This window comes from Armigeres subalbatus, chromosome 2, assembly GCF_024139115.2.
Source record: "Armigeres subalbatus isolate Guangzhou_Male chromosome 2, GZ_Asu_2, whole genome shotgun sequence".
Lineage (NCBI taxonomy): Eukaryota > Metazoa > Arthropoda > Insecta > Diptera > Culicidae > Armigeres > Armigeres subalbatus.
The window spans coordinates 394240636-394258926 of NC_085140.1; the positions used below are offsets into that span (position 1 = coordinate 394240636).

The 18291-nt window shown below is 40.1% G+C and overlaps 1 protein-coding gene and 1 pseudogene across 3 annotated transcripts in view; both read left to right on the plus strand.

The window, feature by feature from the left end:
• LOC134213214 (protein O-mannosyl-transferase TMTC2-like) overlaps positions 1 to 18291 on the plus strand; it is a 759458-nt gene that overhangs the window by 187002 nt on the left and 554165 nt on the right. The window lies entirely within an intron of this gene.
• The window catches only part of LOC134216573 (amyloid protein-binding protein 2-like), a 95412-nt pseudogene continuing 93897 nt past the window's right edge, over positions 16777 to 18291 (plus strand).

Genomic DNA, 18291 nt, shown 5'->3' on the forward strand with positions numbered 1-18291 from the left:
GTCACATTCCTGCACATTCTGTTGCTGGTTTCCTGCCAATACCATCGTCATGTTATCCGATGCTACCCGTGTTGAACACGGCAAACGACATAAACAGACACCTACTGAGTAGGTGACCACCATAAATAGGTATGGAATAAACTAATGGAATTATCGTATTAGAGAATCCACACTTTCAATCTGCTTGTGAATTGAGTGAGCAAAATTGTGCTTCCTTGTTGAATGTCGTCGAAGGAATGGAATGGTAGATTGTAATTTGGATTATTTCATGTACGTACACTTCAAAGAATATAAGAAATATGCAGGTGCTGTTGAAAGCAATTTCAAAAATGTTCTCAGACTATTTCCGATCGATCTTACTAATAGTAATAAGAACTAGGAGTGTGAAATCCATACCACTCCTTTTGGTGCACTAACATGCTCTACCATGCCCTACATATCCTCTTGATTTATGCGATTACTGTTAGTTTGAATATCTTTAAATTTTTAAAAACAAGAAAGGATAACGGTTTTATGACAAAACCATAAATCCAGTTCACGAATAGTCACTTTATTGAACACACAAAAAACTTAAATCGAAACAACCGTACTTCGTCCAGTTTGCTAATCACATTCGTAGCAGACCAAACAAAATCTTAAATAGTGTGGAGAACTAGCCGATCAGGATAAGAGTTTAATAGTTGCCGTTGATTGCGGTGGATTTGCTCGATACTCGACACTCGCCGCAGTTATCGTTCTCCAAGCCAGCCAGAAAATCGGTCCTACAATTTCCACCCCGTGCTGCTGCTGGTGGGGTTGGACGACATTCGCGTCACCAACAAGCAGCTCAACGAAGGAGAACCAAGCACACAGGCAAACAGGCGATAAACGTCGGGCGTAAAAATAATCTTAATCGAATTCAGTACGGTCAATTTATTTGTACGAACATAAGCTTTTGCTAATGAGTTACGCCACACGTAGTATACGGTCGGACGGCTGCTGGCGGACGTATCAACAGCACATTTCCCGGGACGGTTATTTCAATCCACACCGAGTTCCGGCGACGATCACAGCCGACGACGCGACGCGACAGCGGAGTAGTAAATAAAAGTGCAATCGTTTGCTGGTTTCTCGGAATGGAAAGCAATTAGCGAGTGACAGAGCAGCGGTGGAATGAAATTGATGATAATCAATTTTGTAACGGAATGCAGTTTCTTGGAACTTGTAATTGCGACCAATTATAAAATAATCTTCAGTCCGGTTAATGACATGAATCTTTGGTTGATTTCTGGTCAGTTTTACTAAAAATGTCGTAACGATATATTTTGCATAAGGCATTTTACATACTCACAGCTAGTTCAGATTTGTTAGTTATTAGATAGTTCAGTTGTTCCGGCAAAAATACACCTAGCCAACGTCAGACTTTCTTCCAATCCTGTTAAAAAAAGTATAAAAGCTGACCATGTACGGAATTACCAGATTCATGTACAAATATATTTTTGGACCTTAAAGTTTTGAAAGCTTGTTGCGCTCAGCTCGATTTTCTGTGAAATTGTCTGTCCTATCACTCAACTATCACATAGTAATCCTTAACCGATTTTCTTGTTGATTGTTACTGAACATGATTACGATCGGACAACACAACGGACAGAAGAGCACATAAATGTCACTCTTTGTTCAAAAAAGTCAAAGGGAAGAAGTGGAAGGACACCCTTGACTTTATTAATCCGTCCAAATCAGCCGCTGAACCTTTAACCTGGAGAACGCACTCAGTGGCAACCGCAGGCATTGAACATCCTAACTGTTGAACATCCTAATAAATTCTCTGATCAACCAACCTTTAACTACTGCCGAAACGCCCTTCCAGGAACAGAGGGAAATCATCAGGCCCAGTTGGGATCTGGTACCGTATGATCAAGCGCCATCCCTCTTCAATTTGATTAACCAATTAGGTTTGACCACACCTTTCCGGACGAGTAGTGGCTAGGTCTTGTCATCTCAATTCCCACAAATAACGTTTTCTGACTGCACTCAAAAACTGGTCGATTATACTGACCTCCTGCTATTCCTATTAGGTTTCTGACAACACGCTTGTTGCGATACTGGCAACTTCAAACGAAGCGAGCGAAACCATGACACATTGGTTGAACGATGCGAGAAACGTCAGGTGTAGTCATGAGCAACAAGGAACAAAATTGTTTCGATGCGACAACGAGGTGATTCCAGTGCATGGTAGAAATATGGTATATTTTATATAACTTGCTATCAGAATAGTGTAGAATCTAGGTTTTCAGTACTAGGTTTTCAGTACGAGTAAAATTGAGATGGATCAGTGCAAGTACAAACGGTTTTTGTTATGTTTCAGGCCTTAGGTATTTCACATCTATTCTGTGGGTTATATGGCTACACAATATAATGCAATAAAGTAAGAATCGTACAAACTATCCTATATTTTTAGTTGAGATTGCTAATTTGATTATTCTTTCATAGCCTATAAAACTCTGTGATCAAAGATGAATTTTGATTGTTAGGAATAATTGTTGAATTAGATCTACGCACTGAAATTGTGAACTTTTCTCTGTTACATGATCCCTGCATAGTAATAAATAACTGCATTTCAGCTTGTAGCTGTTGCTAACAGGATGCAGCGTTATATTAAATTATTCCTCAACAAATTCTGCAAGAATTTCATCATGAGTCGGTCAGGTCATCAGTCAACCCACGGCGACGATGATGAAATCCCAAGTCACGTAGAAAGCTTAGGGTCTGCTTCGACCTCTGCTAGTCGTCGAGCCAGGCTGAAAATGCAATTACAGCGGCTCGAAGAGGAGCAAGCGATTCTAAAGAAAAGAGCAGCCCTTGAAATCGAGGCGAATTCACTAAGAAAAAGTATGAGGCCCTGAAAGCCTCCATAGCGGACGACGCGGTGAGCGTTAGAAGCAAAGTAAGTAAGGAGAAAGGAGAGCAACAGGTACGTGAATGGATGGAAAACCTTAATGCTTCTATGCAGGATGGCAATCAAGTTGCTACAGACGTACACGAACAGCTTCAAGGCGCGGTCGGTGGCCAAATTGGGAAAACAGGGCCCAAAAAGGATCGAGTGCGTGTCAACCCTCCACCTCCAGCAGCAACCAAGCCAGTGTACGTTAAGAAGCCGACGAACAAAGAACAGCCAGGAACGGATCAGCTATGTCCAACGCCAATATCCAAAGAAATAAAGGATCTACGTCGAATGCTTCAACAGTATAAGATGTTGTATATCGCAGTTAAAGAAAAAAAACCAGCGGATGACATCGGTACCATTTCACAGTGGACGCAAGGGAGCTATCCCGAAAATGAAAGCTTCAGAGCGTTCTGATGGTCGCCCTCCATCATCAACTCCGAAGCAAACAGAACAAAAGCAAAATAAACCCATCAAGCATCACAAGTTGTCATCGTACTCAACAACTGAGAGATGGACAGAAGACGTTCAGATTGCCCCTGAACAAGCAACGAGCAGCAAGTTTGGGTTACAACAAGAAATGTTTCAAAGACGCAGCATTCCATTTCTCAATAGCGCAACGGACACCACTGGATTCCCAACGGTGAGGAGCCGAAACGATACAGGGCATGCCAGAGCGGCACCTGTCGACACGGTTCAACATTCAGCTGGAGTCGGGAAGCAGCCAGAACTTCATAACCTCTCTGTACCACTCGGTCCCACACCACAACAACTCGCCGCACGACAAATTTTACCACGAGATTTGCCAAGCTTTGCCGGAAACCCAGCAGATTGGCCGGTATTTATAAGCCAGTATACTTATACCACGGAGGCATGCGGCTATAGTGATGGCGAAAATATGATTCGCTTGCAGCGATGTCTTAAGGGTGCTGCCTGGGAGGCTACGCGAAGTCGTCTTATTCTGCCTGCATCTGTACCCCATGTTATTGAGGCACTTCGTATGAGATATGGGAGGTCAGAGCTTCTGGTTGAATCGTTGATCGAGAGAGTTAGAAATACACCGTGTACCAAAGCAGATAAACTGGACACCATCATCGAGTATGGAACGAAAATTCAAACCTTGTGTGATCATACCATAGCTGCAAATCTCTTAGATAATCTCGGTAACCCTACCTTAATGAAGGATTTGGTAGAGAAGCTGACAGCGGAGTATAAAATGCGATGGGCGTCTTATCGAAAGAATCAACCCCTGGTGAATCTCCAAACGTTCGGCGAGTATATGGAAGAAGGCGTAGTTGATGCATGAAGCGTTTCGTCCTACGGAGGGAGCGAATACAAGAGGTCTACGAAGCGCGAGAAAGGCAAGGTATACGACCGAACTCTTCTGCACTCCGACAATGGGGGGAGTAACAACATGGTAGCGAGAAATAACACGAATCGGTCAACAGATTTAGGTAATAATTTTGCATGTTTGATCTGCAAAAAGGTTGGACATCGTGTAAAGGACTGTACGACATTCAGTGGCGTAGCCACGGGGGTGGTTTTGGACAGAAAACCCCCCCCAGAGACAAAATTCTTAGAAGAAATTTTTGCGTCGCCTGCGGAATTGAATAGTGGGAATTTTCGTCGAGTGTGTATTTGCCGTTGGGAGCCGTGATCAACCCGAGAAAGCCAGAAAATGTACGGCTCATCTGGAACGCCTCAGCGAAAATGGACGGTGTCTCTTGGAACAGCATGCTACTGAAAGGCCCGGACCAGATAACACTACTCCCTGCGGTACTCTTTCGCTTCCAGCAACAACCAGTCGCCGTGAGCGCTGACATAAAAGAGATGTTCCATCAGGTACGCATTTGGCCAGAAAATCGACACTCGCAGCGGTTTGTATACCGAACTGACCCTACATCGCCCCGGAAACGTATCTGATGAATGTGGCTACCTTTGGGTCAACTTGCTCCCCCGCCAAAATCAAATCAAATCAAATCAAATTTCAAAATCAAATTTTTGAATGGAGAAGGGACGTTTTGCCGAATGTCATTTGGCTGAAAGTCAGAAAGCCGGAAGTTGTTTGGTCGAATATATGAATTGGCCGAATAAGTTAAACGGGTTGGCATTTTTGGCCATATGACCCGTTTTGTAATGGAAATTTCGACCGTTTGTCGCTTTCAGTCAAATGACATTTTCGGCCAAACTATTTTCGACCTAATAACCACTTCGGTCAAACGTCTAATACAGCTACATGGAATTCGGCTAACTGACAATCGACCATGTGAAATTCGAACAAATGTCCTTCGCCGAATGACTTTCAGTCAAACGACGAGAAGAACCGTATGCCAAAAATCACAGGCAACCATTGTAGAGCTAATTTCGGCTTTTTGGATGTATAGGGCTATTATAAAGCCAGTATACAATTTGTAGGATCTGTGGTAGCGTTATAGTCGCACGTACTGCTTATTTAAATGCTTACGGTTACCTGGGTTGTTCAGCCGAATATGTCATTTCGCAGAACAAACCATTATACCGAAACTCATCTGGCCAAAAATGTTATTTGGCAGAAATAAATCACTGGTTATTTGGTCAAAAAAGTCGTTTGGCCGTATAGGTCATTTGGCTTAAAATTCCGATTGGCAGAAAGGGCCATTTAGCTGAAATGAACATACCACCGGAAATGTCGTTCTGCCGAACTAGTCCTCTGTCTGAAAAAGTTGTTTTGCAGAAATAAAGCCGCTGTCGTAACTGATAAGAAAGGATTATTTGACTGAAAATGTTGTTTGGCCGCACGGGTCTACATTTTTGGCCATGTGATCCGTTCAGCAAATAACTAAATGAACATTTCGGCCAAACGGCATTTTCAGCTACATGACCTATTAAGGCAAACTGCTTTTTCGGCCAAATTATAAGTTCGGCCGCATGTCGCTTTTGGGCAAATGACATTTTCGGTTAAACCGTTTTCGATCCATTAACCATTTCGGCCTAACTTTCAATTTGCCGAATGACTTTCGGCCCTTTGTTTCTTCTCCTTTTTGAACAACTTTCCGTGAATTTTTTTCAATGTTCAATACAAATAATCTACCGTAGTTGGCAAAAAAAATGTCCTTAGAATTTGAAGAAAAAAAAAAACTGATTGCGAATTCTTTGGAACTTCCGAAAAATTTTCCATGGAAATTCGGAACAACTTCTTCAAAACCCCTTCGCTTTATGTGCTGCTTTCAGCATGTTTTTAGCTGTCGTCCAAAATGGTGAAATGGCAACAAAATAATAGAACATTAACTAAGTATCTGAAATTTCACATACGCAGGGTTTATTACAACAAGTATTCGAGCATTACATTTATACTTAGGGTTTGGAGTGATCTTCGAACATTTTCGCACACTTGCCTTAAATCAAGCGAATACATGAATTTAAAGAAAGAACCATCCCGAGCAGCAAATATGAGGTAAAACATTTTTTGTGACTTATATTGTGTTGTAAGGAATATCTCGCTTAGCCTTGTATTGGGAGAATTCCTTTGACAAATGGAATCATATCTTAAACTAAGCAAATGCATGAAATAAAGCATAAACAGAATAAACCTCCGTTCAATCAAAGTTAATTGAATATTTCCGGGGATTAAACCAGCCAATTTGGACATTAATTTACAACTCATATGTGAATATGTACATTATGTAAAAGATATTGATTTGGAAAATGTATTGGAGGTAACCACTTTCCCTTCGATGGGACTCGAACCCATGACGTAGCTTAGTTGGTTAAAGCACCAGTCTAACGTACTGTATTGCCTTGTATTGGGAGAATTCCTTTTAAAAATGGAATCATATCTTAAACTAAGCAAATGCATGAATATACCTCTTCGAATTTTATGGGGAAAAGTTGTTTCGCCCAATGGCCATTAGGCCTAATAACACTTAAGACCGAAAATCTTCCATCTGCATTACATTTGCCCAAATTTAAAGTTCGGCCGAAACAATTATTAAGCCGGAAACGGATTAATCGAAAGGGACATTCTCCCCGAAAATAACTTCCGGCAGAAGTAGTCATTTAATAAAAAGGTCTTTGGCCAAACGGGTCTTACTTTTCACTTCTCAAACATCATTAAACACTTCACACTTTTCACATTCACTATTGTTCGGCTAAATGACATTTTCGATAAGCTGTTCGGTCAAACGACATTTTTGGCCATACGAACCGTTCGGACAACCAATGATTTCACCCAAACGGTATTTTCGGCTTGATGACTTTCAGTCAGACGGGTTCCAGCCAGGGGTCTGCGAAGCGGCATGTTTTCTATGACAGCATCAAAATCATCGATTAATTTAATACAATCCCATACGATTCCACCGCGTGTAGCCAGCCTGTTCGTGGCCTTCCACGAAGTCGCCGGCCTCTATCTGTTTCTCTGTTAAATATTGTTTTCGCTATTCTTTCTTCCGACATACGCACTAAGTGGCCAGCCCACTGAAGTCTGCCGTATTTCATACGATTCATAATATTTTCTTCTTTGTATACTTGATACAGCTCATGACTCATGCGTCTGCGCCACACACCATTTTTTATTTTCCTTCCGAGTATTGTACGCAGTACTTTTCGCTCGAAAACCCCGAAAGCTCTCCGGCCCACCTCTTTTAATGGCCATGCTTCATGTCCATAAAGGCCCACTGACTGGTAGAATCAGAGTTTTATATAGAGCAAATTTCGTTTCCGTCTGGTGGTTTGTTTACAAAATAAATTTGTTAGTGGGAGACCCAATTTCTACCGAACTATGAGAAACACAAAGATGTTGACTATTGTAAAACGTAGTGAGGGGGCCAGACCCCTGATTCCAACATAACCTTTTTTTTGACAAATGACATAATGGCCAAACAACTTATGGCCTCTCTTTTGATTTTTTGAGGACAATAATTATGCAGAATCCAACATATTTTGCATTAGAACCGAAATTGATGTAAACACAACTTTGTGATAAATGACCATTATGAAAAACTATTATTATTATTATTTATTCAGACTAAGGCCGAAGTGGCCTGTGCGGTATATAAGAGTCTTCTCCATTCAGCTCGGCCCATAGCTGCACGTCAACAACCACGCAGTCTACGGGGATCCGCAAACCGTCTTCCACCTAATCAATCCACCTTGCTCGCTGCGCACCTCGCCTTCTTGTGCCCGTTGGATCGTTGTCGAAAACCATTTTCACCGGATTATTATCCGACATTCTGGCTACGTGCCCGGCCCACCGCAGTCGTCCGATTTTCGCGGTGTGAACGATGGATGGTTCTCCCAACAGCTGATGCAACTCGTGGTTCATTCGCCTCCTCCACGTACCGTCCGCCATCTGCACCCCACCATAGATGGTACGCAGCACTTTCCTTTCGAAAACTCCAAGTGCGCGTTGGTCCTCCACGAGCATCGTCCAGGTCTCGTGTCCGTAGAGGACTACCGGTCTAATGAGCGTTTTGTAGATTGTCAGTTTGGTACGGCGGCGAACTCTATTCGATCGGAGCGTCTTGCGGAGTCCAAAGTATGTACGATTTCCAGCCACTATGCGTCTCCGAATTTCTCTGCTGGTATCATTTTCGGCAGTCACCAGTGAGCCCAAGTACACAAATTCTTCTACCACCTCGATTTCGTCACCACTGATGCAAACTCGCGGTGGGTGGCTCACATTGTCTTCTCTTGAACCTCTTCCTATCATGTACTTCGCCTTCGACGTATTGATGACTAGTCCGATCCGCTTGGCTTCCCTCTTCAGTCCGATGTAGGCTTCCTCCATCTTCTCAAAGTTACGTGCCATAATATCTATGTCGTCGGCGAAGCCAAATAGCTGGACGAAAATTGTACCACTCGTGTTAATCCCTGATCTTCGTATTACCCCTTCCAAAGCGATGTTGAATAGCAGACACGAAAGACCATCACCTTGCCGTAACCCTCTGCGGGTTTCGAAGGGATTCGAGAATGCCCCTGAAACTCGAACTACGCACATCACCCGATCCATCGTCGCTTTGATCAACCGTGTCAGTTTATCCGGAAATCCGTGTTCGTGCATTATTCAAAACTATAAATATAATAAAATAATATATAATGAATAATTACACCAAACGACTTCATGCCAAATGACCTACCATCCTTTTTACCTTCTTGTTCCACTGCCAGAAATATCAAGTGTTCGGGACGCACTGACGGATGACTTAGGTAGTCTTAGAGCCCCCAGGGAGGGAGCGGGCCATTTGGCATAATGTCATTTGGGATAAAGGCCATTTGGCACAACGGTTATTTGTCATAACGAACAGTTGGCTTAATTGCGGGCAGCTTCAAAAGTGAGGGTCATTTGGTACAGCGGACGTTTGGCATACTTTTTTATTGTTCACTTAATTAGTTGCTTGACACTAAATTAGTTACAGCAGCATTTAGTTAAAAAAAACGGAATGGTAAATATACATACAACGGTCGATAATAATGTTAAAGATACGTAACCATGTCGTGAAAAGCATGGATTCATGAATTTCTTATGGATTTTTCAGTGAAAAGCAATGTTTATTGTGTTTTCTTCTACAAAAATAACGCATATATGGGGATGCGTTTGCCCGGTTTAAGGCAATTCAGTTGATGGGAATCTTTTTTAGTACTAGGCGTTTGTCCGGGTTATGGTAATGGAGGATGTGGAAAGTAGGCGTTTGCCCGGAAAGAGCAATGGTGGATGTGATCCCTTCGTTAAAAGTAATCGTTTGTTCTAACTAATACCTTCTTAGTTCTTATAAAGTAGCCCGGCTTTAAGCAACGGAGAAATTTCTTTTTTGGAAGTAGCCGTTTGCGTGAAATAAATCAAAGATGAATTTGATTCCTTTCTCGGAAGTAATTCTGTCATTTCATTTGTTTATCCTTCCGAAAAATGTCTTCCATCTGTCTAGACTTATCAGAACACAACATAAACTCAACGATCTAAGTAATTTTTCTGTGAATGATTTATGCCGTCACGCCAAGTCGGTAATCAGCTGCTAAGTATCCAAAATATTGTGCTCTGGTTCATTCTCAGTTGCTAATAGTCGGGTAGGGTGTAAATGATGCAGGGTTCTAGCCTTGCTTTAGGAAGCTATTTCAAATCCCAGGAGAATAGCAGATCCCCATCTTCATCACAAGACATCATGCTTACGGATCACAAGAAGCGCCATCTGGATTTTTAGAAGCAATACCACATGTTTTTTTCTCAGACGTTTTCCTCAATTGAAATCATCGTCCATCGTTTAGTAATATAATTCAGTTTAGGCTTTTATTTTCTGTTTAACTTTGAATTGTATTACATAAGTTATTTTAATATAATTATGAAAGGTCTCTTGGTTGTATCTGATTGCAGCCTCTCTAAGCCGCATTTACCACGTGCCCCACGATGAGTAAAAAGCTGGGACCCACGAAAAATAAAAAGAAATAAAATAGCTTTGTATTATGTTACGCGGCTTTTTTTATAATAACACGCCTTTTGTTGATTATTTGAATAGCAGGTTATTCAGTGCCTTGTTTGTATTACAGTTTTGAATCTTCTGTTTTTCTCTTTTTCGTATAAATTGATACAGTGTTGACCCGATTTTGTCACTCCCCGATTTTGTCTACCCCCGATTTTGTCTACCCCCGATTTTATCACGTTTTCGACCCGATTTTATCACGTCCCGATTTTGTCACGTTTTCGACCCGATTTTGTCACCCCAAAAAAATTTGTCATTCTTTTTATTTTCGTAAATAATACCAAAAACAACATTGATTTTCATGAAATAACTTTCACCGACTGCAGTTTATTACGAACGACTTCTGAGTACCTGGGAAATATTCTGTAAGCAATTTCGACAAGAAATAACGGGTACTTCAAATAGATAACTTTAAATAGATAGCACGCGAAATAATTTGCAATTGGATTTGAGCACAATCTACGGATAACGTAACGAGCGCATTCATTTAAATATAGTTGCAATTCAGTTATGTGCACTACAGCATTAGAAATAGAAAAAGAACTTCTCCTTTTTCTCTTATGAATTTATGAATGGGAGGTTTGGTTTCACAAGTAATCACCTGCCTGGAAGGCAGCTTGAATAGTTTAAAAATTTGTGGAAATAATGACATGCTCGTAGACATGAACAAATTATAGTGACGAAACGAACTGCTTACTGTGGGGATATAGCCCGGTATTGATGGCTCCACATAGCAAGTACGTTGACTCTGGATATAACGACGCTTTGTGCACTGTTCTCCAAAGGTTTGGATAACGCCAATTTTAGTGAAAGCTGATCTTCAACTGCTTTTTGCACACCCTTGGTTTGATTGGTCATGCCAAACTCATTTGGAAATCAGATCGTCCGCAGGATCAAAGCACAGCACCAGACCGCATCTCCAGAAATTGAAAGTATTTTTGAAATACTTTGGAAAAACATTCTATTACATGGAATTGTAATAAGAACTTTAAACCTTCGAAAGCTATGCTCTTAGAATTTGTGCTTGAGAAAATGGGAACCATACCAACATATTTGCTTGGGTTGGGAAGCATATAAGTAATTAAAGTAGGTAAAACTCATCAGGTTACCTTGAAACTATAGTTGGACCAAGACAAATTATCCGATCACTAGATAGATGAATATTAAAGCACTTGGTAGAGACCAGGGGAAGCCTGTTTGCCCCCCCGGGGTGGGACTTACACCCGTATTGGAAGCACACCAAGCCCCTTCTCCGCTAAAATAAATAGCAGTCAAAGACATCTTTGAAGATTGATTGCACATTACCTGAAGAAATTCTAGTAGTTTGATTTGGAAAATATTTGAGTCTGTGAAATTAAATTTTCTTATTAGGGATGGTAAAGAGTTATGAGACTAAATGTAGTAAACATTCTGAAACTAGAAAAAACAAACGGAATCAACATTAATCATCTTCAAGTCTCTCTCTACTGAAGTCATTTTCATTGTTCCATCGCTTCAATATCAAAACCGATTAATCATTTGGTAAGATTTTCTATCAAACGTCAACCATCATAATTATAGGGACAGAAAAAAACATCAATTTAACTACACTCAAACAGGTGTCATTCAGCACACAATTAAAGTCGTTAGTCCGTTTCAAATTTGATGGTGTGACAACATGTGCATTATTAAAAGCATACATCGATTGTTGGTATCAGCATTGTTGGTGGTTGGTGTCAAAATAGAGCTTCCGCTTGGCACATTGATATTCAGCTTGATTTTTTTTTTCTAAATATGAGTTATTGGCAACTATTGATAATCAGTAGTTTTGTTTTTTCGACATTTCAGCATTCGTTGTAAAAAGTATCAATTGTGGCAATTTTAAAGGCGTGCAACAAATATCTCAATACATATTTATTGCAGATAAAATTTAATCTAAACCTGGGGACTACTAAAATGAAGAATATTCTTACTAATTCTAACCAGCCAGCGAATGGCAGATTTTTATATATTCTTTTTATTCTATATACATGAAAATGAATTTATGTCTGTCTAACCGGAAACTACTGGATCGATCGGAGTGAAAATTTGTATGCACCTTCACCGCTCCTAAAGGTGAAGGTTCTTAAAATGGTTCGAGAACCTTCCCTCTTCGGAAGAAGTGGGGCTGGCATACAAATTTTTGCATAACTGGAAAAATAATCAAGCAATTGAAACCAAATATGGCACGTGGAGCTTTTCTTAGGAAAGAAATGTATCTATGACGGCTTGAGACCCTTCACCGCTCTAAAGGAGGGGTTTCCCATATAAATGAAAAATAAATTATGAAAAATAGTTCTGCATAAACATAACAATCTTTGCATTACAATCTCATAATATTATATTGTTTTAATACAGTTTCTGTATAAGATGCTTATATTTATTAAATTAAAACATTGCAAATTTGTATATTTGTATATACCATTTGTAAAAATGTATACAAATATTGTAAGATTTGTTTTAGGTGTAGCTTATATTTTCAGCTACCATATACTGAGACTATTGACCAATGTTTTTACCCTTATTCCTTTTTTTTATAAATGTTTTCTTGGAATAGTTTGAAATGAAAAAAAAAGAATAGTAGTTTTTTAACTCAGTCACTAATAAAGTATTCCCGCAAAAATAATTTACAAAAACAAGATAACTGATTGTAAATGTGTCTTCAGATACATATTTTCATAATATCAGAAAATCGTTACGTGTTGTTATGAATATAGAAGAGTATTATTGTTGTGAAAGATATACCAAGTGAAGTTCATCCCTACCATATCGTTGAATACGGCTTTCCCCTGAAAGCAATGCCGTGAGACGTCAACGGAACGCAACCTGTGATCGAACAATGATGTCAGCGCAATCATATGCACTCGTTTAGTTTTTCGCCACCACTAGTTTAGCTTGGTGTGTCAGGTTTCATTTGCGAAACGGTTGAGTGGTCGGACAGGATGAAGCGCAATTCCTACATGGGATTGTTTTGTTGAACTAACACCACTCACCACTGACTGTGTGTATGCGGAAAAATGAAACCCTCGCTTCAAAACAGTTCATGACAGCGGAAACCATATTGTGTGGAAAGTCTGCTGTCGGTTAATGGAAATTGAATTCCTGATATGCAGACAAAAGGGGGTAAAATTGAATTATAATTGAACCGATGTCAGGTTTGATTCTGTTAACAACTAACAAAGGTGTTATGTTCATTGGCTTTTGGGTAGGTGTGGGCTTCAAAATAGGCTTTTGGAGAATTGGCTACCAGAACGTTGTAAATACTGCTTTTGCATAATGCAATCTAATGAATGACTGTGAATAACTCAATAATGAACAAAAACCGCAAAAAATATATACAGCTTTTTGTTTGAATGTATTCAACCATTGTTAATAGATTGCAAAAGTCTTTAAAGCAAGGACGACACGCTATTTTTCTTTTTATCGTGATTTTTAAATAAAAACTTCATAGTTTTTAAAAACTTCGATAATTTTAATGTGATCGTTTTCTCCTTAATGCGATTCGACAGCTGTCGTCAGAGGTTAATATTAAGGATTAGATCCACAATAAACTATGTCCTATTATAACGCATATTTATTTCAATCAAAGATCAATCATTGGGGGATGGAATAAAAATTCTACATCACCAAGTTACGCAAACACATGGCATATTTTCTATACGAAGCACCATCAAATCCTTGCCTACAATAAAAAAAAACGTTTGGTTTGTATTGGAGTACGCCTCATGTTAACGTGAAGGAGGGAATCATTACTGTAGCAGCGATTGCATTTTATTCGAAGATGCAAATCACAACTCCTCCAACAGACCTGGGTTTATGAATGTATCACGCCATCAGATGCTCACGCAGGCTGATGTGTTCACTGTTTGCTTCATCAAAATCGTGAGGCAGAAAAAACAGATATGAAAAATGAAGGAAATTACACGCCGTCCCGATTCACCTTAACTGAACATCATCCAGCACACGGCGCACAAGCTGCGTAATCATAATCAAATGATTGTTATCATTCTGTGCACTGGATGACGTACTCCATGCCGTACGTCGTCGCCCCGTTGCGTTGTTGTGGAAGGTAACCAGGCATATTGATTTTTCCGTAACATCTGCACAGAAAGAGAAATACTTTGGCAGCAATAATGGCGGCTTCGTGGCATCCGAATCATCTCCGCGAATCGTGGAGTGAGACCATATCAGCTTACACGGCACAGTTTCGACGCGCAACCGAGGTGTAGGTACCTACCCATCGGTTATGGGATATTTGCCTGTGATGATGTTTGCCCTCTGGATTTACCAAAAATGGGCGCGCACGGTGGATTGTGGATCCAGCAAGGCGTTAGACTTTATGCTTGGAGTACGAAGCAGGAGTTTGCTGCTTATGCTCAAATCCTTACACACAAGGAACCAGCCTCGGGGAAGCTGTCGAGAAAGGTGCAGGCGGTGCTGGAAACGGTATCCGGTTCATTTCCAACGAAAATGTTTTGCGAATTTTGATGAGAAAAAGCCTTCCGGTTAAACTCTATAGAAGTCAGCGGGATATGTTACTTCTTGTCATCATGTTTTGATATGTGAGGTGTTGTGATCATTTTTTTTGAGGAAGGTCGGCCATGTTCAGTAGGTTTCGAACCTCGTCCACGATTCGTTCCTTCCATACATTGGAATTTTAAAATCGATAAAACATCATTCCTTTATAACATAACTTATAACAATAAAAACAGAATTCTATATGTGAAGTATAAATAGTTCGCATTCCAAGCCTCCATCGGCCTTTCTTCATATTTTGGTTCAGTTTATTTAGAATATAGACACTTGAAATGGAGGTTGGAATTGTACATTTGAACCATGATTTGATGGCTGTTTGCTGCACAGATAAAAATATGTTGTGATTTTAAATGTATTTTCATGCACATATTTGGAGCATGCAAATAAACGTAACATTACATCGATCTCACTTTTCTTTTAAATCAAAATAAATTTAAACTGTGCTTGCTTGTAAAATTCAATCAAATTTAATTGAGTATCGAATGTTAATTCGTTTGATGGGATAAGCTTTAATTTTACACGCCGTTGAATATTCAAAATTATTTGCTGTGTGGGCTTAAAAGTATTCTATTCTTTTCTTGTACAAAATTCCCACATAAACGCCATCTCTGCATCACCCTCAAATTGTTTGTAATTTTGTAAGTACTTCAAAATTATCAAAAAGTTGCTAATGGAGATATGAAACCAGCGATTTTTGAACATTTTTAAAAATCGAGCCGCCCCATTGAACAAGCGTTGACAGTCGGCTCATAGCGCAGCAGAGCAATTTGCTCATAAGCTTGACAAACGAGTCGAAGAACACGCGGTGTGGTACCCAGTTCAGGAGGCGGTCAGCTCAATTGCCACACTGGTCCAAAGAGATACTTAGTACCACAACAAGGAGAGACTTGTTGATTGTGGAGTATCAAAGAATTGCAGATGAGAAAAATAAGGCCCCAAAAACGCTATATAAATAAAAGGGCAGCTGAAAAGAAATTTCATCGCCATAAAAAAATAAGCAAAAAGGGAAAATTCTACGAAACGATCAACAACATGCGTAAGAAAAGCACAATGGCCCTTTTTAGGATCAATGTCAGCTTCATAGTTCTTTTGATCGATCGAGCAGGAGTGGCTGCTAGATGGAAGGAGCACTTTGGTTGTTTGATTGGAGAATCGAGCAGAGAGGGATCAAACAGAATCAGCGTTGAAGATGATGATCAAATAGGGAAGCCATCCACGCTGAACGAAGTAAGAAAGGCTATCCAAAAGCTAAATAATGATAAGGCTAGCCTTCTACATTGACTGACTGGAATTTAATCATCGTGGAAACTTCTTGTTGCCTTGATTGACTTTCTTCTAAATGTTAAGAATGACCAGATGAATGTGACGGGAGGAAGAAGAAATAGCACCGAGGGAAATGGAAGGCCTCGTATGTCCTATCTACAAAAAAGACCACAGACTCGATATTACTATTTAGGTACAAAACTACTAATAAACAATGAAATTTAAAAACAATACGCATCGAGTCTCCCTCCTTAGCCGTGCGGTAAGACGCGCGGCTACAAAGCAAGACCATGCTGAGGGTGGCTGGGTTCGATTCCCGGTGCCGGTCTAGGCAGTTTTCGGATTGGAAATTGTCTCGACTTCCCTGGGCATAAAAGTAACATCGTGTTAGCCTCATGATATACGAATGCAAAAATGGTAACTTGGCTTAGAAACCTCGCAGTTAATAACTGTGGAAGTGCTTAATGAACACTAAGCTGCGAGGCGGCTCTGTCCCAGGGTGGGGATGTTATGCCAAGAAGAAGAAGAAGAAGAAGAAGACGCATCGAGTCTGGTTTGCGTAGAAGGAAATATACAGACTACTACAGAAAAATGAGAGAGGAAGAAGTGAAGAAGCAGCAAGCAGCAGTCGACGAGTCAGCGACGGGATCGTTCAGTTACGGTAAGATCAATAGACCGATCGCCACCAACGAAGACCTCCCGCATTTGTAATGTTTTCGGCTCCGTAGAGTTTTTTACTGAACAACTGAGCCCAATAAATAAACAAAATGGTAGAAAAACACCTATAAGGTATTTTTCTGAATTTTTTTTGACAGGCTGTTCTCGACGTCCTGCGAGTCCTTAGTTGAAGAATTCCAAAGTGGTTTCCGGGCAAGACGATCAATAAACAGACATCATTTTGAATCAAATCCCGAACATGACACATCCTACAAATACTCGCTTTTAAATAGCCATTTTCATTTCGTTGGCGTAATTTTTTCCATAGTGTATATTGAATTCGTTTGTATTCCTAGTCCTCCATATCTAAACCCGATGGAAATTTTAGTTTTAGGGTGCTGAAAAGTCAGTGTTCAGAGCTTGGGTCATGTTCGGACTTTGAGTCAAAACGGTATTTACTTTACCATAAATCCTTGATAAATTTTCGGAATCCAACAAAAGGAATCATCATCTGTAGTGGACTTTGAATTTAGTTAACAACTTAGTTAAACGGAATGAACTGTGGCAGGTTATGTTAGAGCATGACTTTCCGGTAAAGCTGATGTGACTGATTCGTGCAACGCTGATGATATCCAAATCAAGCAACTGAACATGCGGTGAGACATCCGATTTGTTCGTGACGGTAGAAGGATTGAAAAGATTGACGCGTACTCTAATTTGCAATTTAAAATCGTCGAAGGTGCAATTGAATCATCTGGTCTGCAAAAACTTAAACTATCAAACCATCACTAACAAGTGTCTTATAACACATGGCTTCTACATTCGGCTGGCCCACAATTATTAGTTCTCCCGTCATTATGTGCACTAAACACACTATTCCTCAACATATGTTATAAGACTATGTCTTCTGTCTTAAGTGATCTGGCTGTGCTCTCACATAGACATCATTGGTATAGATCGCACAGAAGTGGAAGAGACCTTCGCGCCTTCCAAACGGAAGACTCATAAGCTAATAAAACTAATCCTAAGTTCCGTCAAAAGCAAGTAGAAGAGATCGATTTAAAATCCGTTACTAAACTAAATAGTCAAGTTGCAGGTATCCACGCTCGCCATAATGGCGGATGCCATAAATTTTTTGACAATAACTGCTTTCCGACACTGAACTGAAATTTCAGTCTAAGCAAGCGATGATTTCCTTCGTAACCTTCGTAATCGTGTCTTTGAAAATAACTTCAATCTGTTCTCTTCATTTTTTCATAGATTTGTTTTATTCCAGATAGTTTGCAGCCAATAAAACTTTTCTTGATGCTTACACATTTATGGACTGGTTTCCCTCTAGTGGCGTAAACTACATTTGGAGTCCCGTAGATGCAGCATTAATAACGTCTCAGTTTCACATTCCTCTTTTTCTTTCTCTAAATCATCTTTATTGATGTTCGAATAACTGTG